We start from the raw sequence: 8,084 nt of genomic DNA, 5'->3' as shown, positions 1-8,084 counted from the left end.
AAAGAACAAAGTGCAAGTAGATAAATAGGTACCGCTCCGGCGGGAAGGTAAACAGCATTTTTGTGTGCTGCTCTGGTTCGCCAGAAGTGGCATAGTCATGTTGGCCACATAACCCGGAAGCTGTACTCCAGCTCCCTCGGCCAATAAAGTGAGATGAGCGCCGCAACCCCAGAGTCGTCCATGACTGGACCTAATGGTCAGGGGTCCCTTTACCTTTACCTAATGAACCTTCTGCTTCCCATCTCTGTCACTGAGGCAGCCTGATGGAATGGCTGCACCCAGGAGACAATTGCAGGAGACAATCCACTGATATGAACTCCTGTGCATCCCCTCCTTTGCAGCACAACATTTACAGGTGCGGACCCTCCAAATGTCCCTATTTTCCAGGGAAGTCCCTGATTTAGGGAAGCCTTCCTGGTTTCTGATTTAATCCTAGAATGTCCCACTTTTCCTTAGGATGTCCCTATTTTCATTGGAGAAATGTTGGAAGGTATGGAGTTATCTGACCCCCGAGCTGTCTGAAGGCAATCTTGTATAGGGAAGTTGTTTTTTTAAAAATGTTTACTGTTTTATTATGCTTTTATATATATTAGAAGCTTCCCAGAGTAGCTGGGGTGACCCAGTAAGATGTGTAGGATGTAAATAGTAAATAGTAAAATAAATAGTAAAATTATCATTATGGAATGGGACATCCTTATTTTCATCAGGGAAATGTTGGAGGGTATGCAGGTGCCACCGGTCATATGGGTCAGGAGCTCAAAGTTATCCTCACTGTACAGGAAAGCACATCTGGCAGGAAGCTTTTTTTCAAGTGACCTTGCTCCAACAGCCCATATGAAGGACACTTCTGCTAGGAATAATGCTGGAACAAAATTACAGGATTTAAAGATTTCATTGATTTTTTTAAAAAAACAAAACCACCCTTCAATATAAGAACATAAGGAGAGCCCTGCTAGATCAGACCAAAGACATATCTGGTTCAGCATTATGTTCTCCCAGGGGCCAACCAGATGCCCCAATGGGAAACCCGTAAGCAGTATCCAAGCACTAGATCGCTCTCCCCACCTGCAATTCCCAGCAAGGTGTTGTAAGCATCACTGAGCTAATGTATATGAAATTATCTGAGCACTTGAAAAGCATGTAGGTGCCAGGGGCATCTTACCCATAGAGGCTAGTGGCACGGGGTGCCAGGGTGCCAAGTTCTGGAGGGCACCAGGGAAGAGGCGGAGGCTGGACGTGGCGCCTCCCTCCCAGCACCAGCTTGCCGCCCTCGCCTGCCTCCGCCATGCCGTGCCGAAGCAGCGCTGTCCTCCCTAAAAGAAGGTTGACAATTCTGGGAAATGGGAGGCGGGGCGGAGGGAGCTTTGCACCACGGCACCGGATATGCTTAAGACGGCCCTGGTAGGTACATAAATAGATATGAATGATTATTATAGTCAGTTGTGTGTCTCCTGGCAGCTTTCAAAATGCAGCCATCTTTCTCCCCAGCATGGTCCAGTTGGAGCTCAAGGGGTGGGGGTCCTTTCCCACTTTTGCCCCCAACAACACACTAGATCCAGATTGTAATAACATACTGGTGCTTTTTAGATGTTCATTCTTTGGAGATGTTCAGTCTACTGACTTCATGTGTACAAACATTACATGCGACCAAGAACTTGCCTGGGGAGGCACATTTGTTCCATCTCCAGTTATGGTACAATAAAAAACCAACACCACCCCTCATATGATATTATGCCTGTGGAGGAATGGATTATGTAGAATTTTTTTCCAGCTATTTAGTTACAGAAAATGGATGCAGCTAAAAGGGTATAAAGGGCGCAATGAGAACACTGAAGCGCCATGGTCCCTTTGATGCATCAATTCTACATCCAATCACTGCATGTAAATTACCTGTCTGAAGTTATACAAGCTCTTCAGTTAGGCTAGCAGTGCCTATTGGTAATTTATTTAGAAGCAAAAAAAAGGGGGTGGGGGAGAAGAAGGAGAAGGAAAAGTTTTGAAATTATTATTCTCCCCACCCCCACCCATCAACATTCCCATGGTCATGAATAAGTATGTCTCATTTGCTGCAATTTCAATCTGAAAGAGTTCTTCCATTGGGGATGTGTTTACCTCTCGTGGCCTGCTACTGTGGAAATTGGTTTTCTAGCCATATTGGAGGAACAAGCAATTTATAGTGCTATATTAAATTGTTCAATTTCCCCACACATTCTATGGTTTATGGCATTACTACATATGCCACAATGCTATCGCTTAGGAAGGTGGGTAGGGTAATGTTTTAATGTGTTTTTTTATCCCATAAACTCACACACACACCCGATCTGTACTGTAGTACAGGATACACTGAAGATTGAAGTGTAAATAAAGGAAAGCATTTCAGAAAAACAAAAATGGCGTTGGTAGCTACTGCAAAGGTTTAGTGTAAGAGAACAGTCTCACAAATGCAAAGGATAAATTAATTCCCGATTAAGTGAAAAGGTGCTTTCCATATAAGTAACCTGAAGTGGGCAACATCTAAGGATTTGACTATATTCTGTTCTTCAGGTTGGTTAGTTAAGCTTTCATCTCCTGGCAAACAATGACGGGTGCAACTACGCAGCGACAAAGTATTCCTTGAAGGTACTTCCCAGTGTTCAAGTTAGGATACTCCAGCCCATCTCCTTCTCCTGCTTTCCTTAAAGGATAAAATTACTACTGGTCTTTTGTCTGAGGCTGCAGTTCTAACCCCACTTATCTTGTAGTAAGCCCTTTTGAATTCAGAGGGACTTGCTTCTAGGTAGACATGGTTAAGATTACAGCTTCACTTTTGTGCTCTGTCCCCATCATATCCCCAGATATAGACCCCAGACATATAACATGGTTCCAGTGGCTTTCCACTGTGGGAAGTCATCCTGCTATACTATAAAAGAAGCACTCGTTTGGGCAAGACATTGGCAATGTATTCTGTTTACATGCTGCCAATCAACCCAGCCAGTGAAGCAGCACCTCTGGGGGGAGGAGGTCTCCATTTTACTATCAGGATGGGCATTTTAGCCTAGGTAAAGCTGAGGTGATGTCAGCCTCAGTGCTGCTCTCTTGTGATGAACTGTAAAGAAGCCTTATGTAGGATGAATTAGGACCACGTCAAAGGGCTATATGGAGGCCTCCACCCCAAGAAAACAGTGCTGGTTCAACAACTGTCAGGGTATATCATGTCTGCAAAGTGGATTTGCAGTTCCATATAGCAAAAGTAACTTTTTAAAAGCTCCTGCACATGTTTAAATTTACTCAAATGCCCTTGAGATAAGATTATAAGAATCACAAATGCCACTGTTGCGGATGATTTTTAATGCCCCTCCACTTTAAAGAGCAATCTTTTGAGGTTTCCATCCCTTCACTTCATTAAGAAGCTTTCATCCTTGCTTTCCTCTCCACATTAAGAAATGTAACAAAATAAAATGGAAATTTTGTTTCCAAATGTGCTTTGGAATCAAGGCTACAATTTATGCCTTCTTATTAAAACTTAAGTGATTAATATTAAAGTTTGTAGTTCTTAAAAGATTAAGTATTCCAAGTGCTTCTCAGCAGTCTATGCTAATTGAGCCCCCCTCAGTGGCACTAAGAGATTCATAATGTATCAAGAGAGAATTTATACTGAATTACAAACAATTGGCCTGGGCTTTCAAAGTTCCAGTCTGGAAAAGAACAATTATTAGCAGATGCTAATGACTTAAAAAGAGAAGTCATAATGATGTCCAATGTTTGAGGGGTGTAAACAGAAAGAATGGCAGCATAATGTAGCTAATTATGTAGCGGAGCAGCACCACTCACATGACCTCCCTCTCACTGAGTCGCTGCTGCATTCTGGGATGGAGAGGGGAAGGGGCATGGTGGTGGCAAGGTTGACATGGTGCAAATGTCAGTAGGAATGCCAGATTACCTCTGCCAGCATGTTTGCACCACACCCACCTCACTGCTCTGTTGTCCTTTAACCTGGTTTGCAGAAGCAACTCAGCCAGAGGGAAGTCAGGTAAGCAGTGCATTCCCAGTGCATTTCTTGACTTCTGGCGCAGCTGCCATGGCAAACTGCCGATACCATGATAGCGGATGCCAGCCGTGCAGTTAATTAAGGATAATTTGGGAGTATTATCCCCAGGGTTGGTGGGGGGGAGCTTTCTCTCATGGATCGTCCGATAACTGCTTCTGGTTCCGATGGAATGCGGAGTCAGGGATGCAGAGGGCATAGTACTGCCCGTATTGGAAACTCCCCAATGCGGTTGCCATGAGCGAAGGTATCTCTGTTTCTTTTAAGATGTGTCTGAATTTGGACTAAAGAAACAGACGTGTTTTGGAAGAAGAAGAAAGATAACCTGCGAAATGAATCAGCCACTGAGTGCTAAGGTTTTGATCTGGAGAGGACTCTTGTCATTGTAATTGGAATGCTATGTAAGTGAAGGGAGCCTTTATGCATTATTTTTGCTGTGCTATGAATTGGAAAGCCTTCACTGAAAAAGAATCAAATATTAATGGAAGGAAATTACTAATGGATTACAACTATATATGGAATGCAAGAGGGATTCAACAAGAACTTATAATTTTCTTTACGGGGTGCTTGAAAGGATAGACTGTGTGAAATACTGTGATGACTTGTAACATTTCCAACTAAAGAGAGCTCTAGTTCTGATTTATGATGGTTTTGGTGTGACGCGGATGGACTTGTTTCTGCTTTCGGTTTCAGAGAGGCAAAATTGAGCTGCGACGCACCTAGAAATGAGCTTTTGAAGGAGGGGCAATGTTGAAGAAAATTGACTGATTATAACGTGAAGGAAATGAAGAAGGTAAACAAATATTTCACACAGCTACAGGATATAATTTCCCTCTGCAAGTTAATGGATTTGGATTTATTAAACACGATCAAAAGTCATCACATCAGTGGCTGCTAGAACAAAGGATTAAGATAGGAATTGTGGAACTTGGACTAATTAAGAGAATTGGCACAGGATCAAGGAATATCAACTCCTGATAGCCGGAACACGGAAAGTCATCCAAATATGTTTCATTCGGAACTGTTTAATTGGCTCTTTTGATTTTATTGTGATTTCGCATGATTTGGCATTGTATTAATGTGGCCTCCATTGGATTGTTATTAATGAAAAATTAATAAAATTATTATTATTATTATTATTATTATTATTATTATTATTATTATTATTTAAAAAGAGTAGCATTTCTTCAGGTGTGATCCATTTTAAAGTTTATCCAAGAACAGAGCAGCCTATTCAGAACTGGGGCAGAAATTAAATTTCACAAAATGTAAAAGTCAATGAATGCTTAAATTTCAGCTTGTAGTTTGGTGGAGAAATTCAGCCTTGGGGAATCCCAATTTGACAACAAAGTTAAAAAAAAAATCACCTGCTTTGACTTCTTTGAATGACTAGTACAAAATTCACTAAATTATATTGCAACTCATTTATCAGATGGTGTCAAATGTTGGCTGCTATTTGTCATCCACTTACTATTAGATATTACTGGTTTCTCATCAAAACTGTCAAATTCTGTCATACACAAAATATGGGAACTGTCTACATAAGCAGAATACACCTGGATGATATTCACTGTGAAAATTCTCAGAGAAAAATTTTAAGGAAATTCTGGGCAGATTTGTTTCAGTTCTCATCATAATTACTGGAAACATCACAAGTGCAAAGCATGACTAAGGAATATTTTTGGGATCTCCCCCAATTAATTATAGGACGGTTTTATAGCAGCACATAAGAAGCTTGCAGCTGAGAGCCTTTCAGGTTTGTGAAAATAATTTTTTTCATGAAGATATCATGTTGGTGAAAGTTAATTTCATTTGGTACGTTTTTATAGATTAAAAAACTAAGACACTGAGAATCAGTAGGAATTCCCAGCAATATGTTAATTATTTTGCTCCCTAATCCAAAATGTTGCCCTTTAAATGCGAACAATTGGACCATAACATGATGACATCTTTATCCAAAACCATGATAACACACAGTTCTAAATGTGATTGGCTGATATAATCCCACTGAGTGGAAGAAGTGATTGTGGAGAATGCGTCACCAATCAAGCCAGTAGTTGCTTGTTAACAGTCAATGGGAATGCTAGCAATAGTAGGAGCGGTGCGAGAACATGGAGAATGATGTCAAACTCTTTGAAGTCAAAACTAAGGCTTTTCAGAAAGTTTACAAAGTATTATTTGCTTTGGAAAGAAATTTGTATGGGTAGCTATTATACACACTTGGCTATTGTACTGCTTTTCAAACCATTTTTATGGAAATAGTTTTTTTCTAAACAATTCAGATACCAAGCTTAATCGGTCAACTGTAAACTGAGCTGCCTTTGAGATTTGCAATTTCAGTTTGAAATTGCAGTTTCAAAACTGCAACAATGATTGAAACCAGGTTGCACGGGAATCGTTTAAGTCACAATTATTAAAAGGGAGATGAAGTCACAAGTGATTTGCTCTGGAATTGCTCTGGTTTTACTGGGGTTTGTTGCAGACAATCCTGGACTGTTTTCTCCACATTTTAAGGAAGGCTTTAAATGAAAGACATTGCTCCAGTCTCAGGTCCCTAGGCAAAAAGTTGTTGCATAATGTAACTTTTGCATTTCACAATAGCTTCTATTTAGTCACTAACAAAAATCAAATATAGATAGGAAAACAGGGTATGCTACAAGATGTTCAAAAGATCATTTGTGTCGATTGAAAGGTGACATAAACTTGTGCTTTTACTCAAAATCATTCTTATTGTTTCTATTTAGACCTCTCTGACAGAGTAGCTCTCAATATATCTCTGAATAACAATCACTTTGCTCTTCTGGAACATTTCATTGTTAACTTCCTGTTGTTGTTGTTGTTGTTGTTGTTGTTGTTGTTGTTGTTGTTGTTGTTGTTTTATTTTTCAGTTGTAAAGTGCCTAACATTTTCACACATTGCACAGGGTGTAAAAGACACACCACCTCCTCTTTGCAGACTCATGATCTGAAATGTTTGATAATAAAAGGAAACAGAATGGGGAGGGAAGCAAGCAAATTCAGGTACCAAGTCATACTCCAGCATCATCATCTCATCTGGAGTGGTAGGTTTCCTTGCTTTCAAGTACATGTACCGAATCCAGCAAACCATTACCCCTATTCCCTTGGTTCTGCAGTGCCAGGGCAACTCGAAGATGGAGCAGAGTGTTCTTTCTGGGAGAAAGGAGACGCAAGTTCTCAGCCGCTGTTTTCTGTACACCACTTACAGATATTTTTATAGGGCTGCCATACGTCTGGGTTTCCCCAGACACGTCCATGAATTGTTCAGAAAAATGGCGTCCGGGCAGGATTTTGCTGAATCAGCAAAATATCTTGGAAAACCCTGACATATGGCAAGTTGGTCTATTTTTATAAAAAAATCTTTAAAAATCTAAGAAAAGCCCCAAAATAAATGTTGACTCATCTTTGACACCCCCCCCAAAAAAACCTCAACAACTCTGTCTGGATTTTCACTTTTGGGAATATGGAAACCCTATTTTGACACCATTGTCACTCTGCTGGCACATCACTCTCCCTTTCAGCTGACAAATATGGATGGATGGATGGATGGATGTGCAGTTGGTGGGATCCCTGCTGGTGGAAACTGGCAGAAACAGGGCTCTCTGGGTCAGGGAGGGGGTGAGGCTGAGCTGGCCTGGCTACAATAGTGTGATAGCACCTGGTCTGATACAGACCCAATTGCTGCGCCAGCTAGAAACTTCAGCAAGAAGTTTGCATTGTTCTTTATTTTTAAAAAAAAATCTTTTAGACTGTGCAGATGATTAACAAGTTATCTGTTGCATATTCAACATGAATTTTTAAATGTCCCTCAGTTGTTGGGAAGCCAGCAAGAAAAACAATAATAAGTGAACGTGTTATAGATATTCAAAGCAGCTCTGGTTTATCGAGCTATAGAAGCTCTTCTTTCAAATTCCATTCTGGGAGAAAATCTCCCCTCACTACCATCAGCAAAAAATTACCATATGAACACTGAACATAATGAATCAACTACTTTTACTGAGGTCGTAGAGTCAATTCCCTTTGTAACATAGGTCAGCTGTGTT

The 8,084-nt window shown here is 40.6% G+C and overlaps 1 long non-coding RNA gene across 1 annotated transcript; it reads left to right on the top strand.

Annotated features, from left to right (window-relative positions):
* Window positions 1-2,543: 2,543 nt before the first annotated feature.
* Window positions 2,544-5,107, top strand: LOC310763849. Its single transcript, XR_014548846.1, has 3 exons — window positions 2,544-2,619; window positions 4,292-4,425; window positions 4,718-5,107. It is a non-coding gene; the product is annotated as an uncharacterized lncRNA (long non-coding RNA).
* The last annotated feature ends 2,977 nt before the right edge of the window (window positions 5,108-8,084 follow it).

This window comes from Podarcis filfolensis (assembly GCF_964270895.1).
Source record: "Podarcis filfolensis genome assembly, chromosome: 5".
NCBI lineage: Eukaryota > Metazoa > Chordata > Lepidosauria > Squamata > Lacertidae > Podarcis > Podarcis filfolensis.
This window is presented reverse-complemented; position numbering and strand designations above follow the sequence as displayed.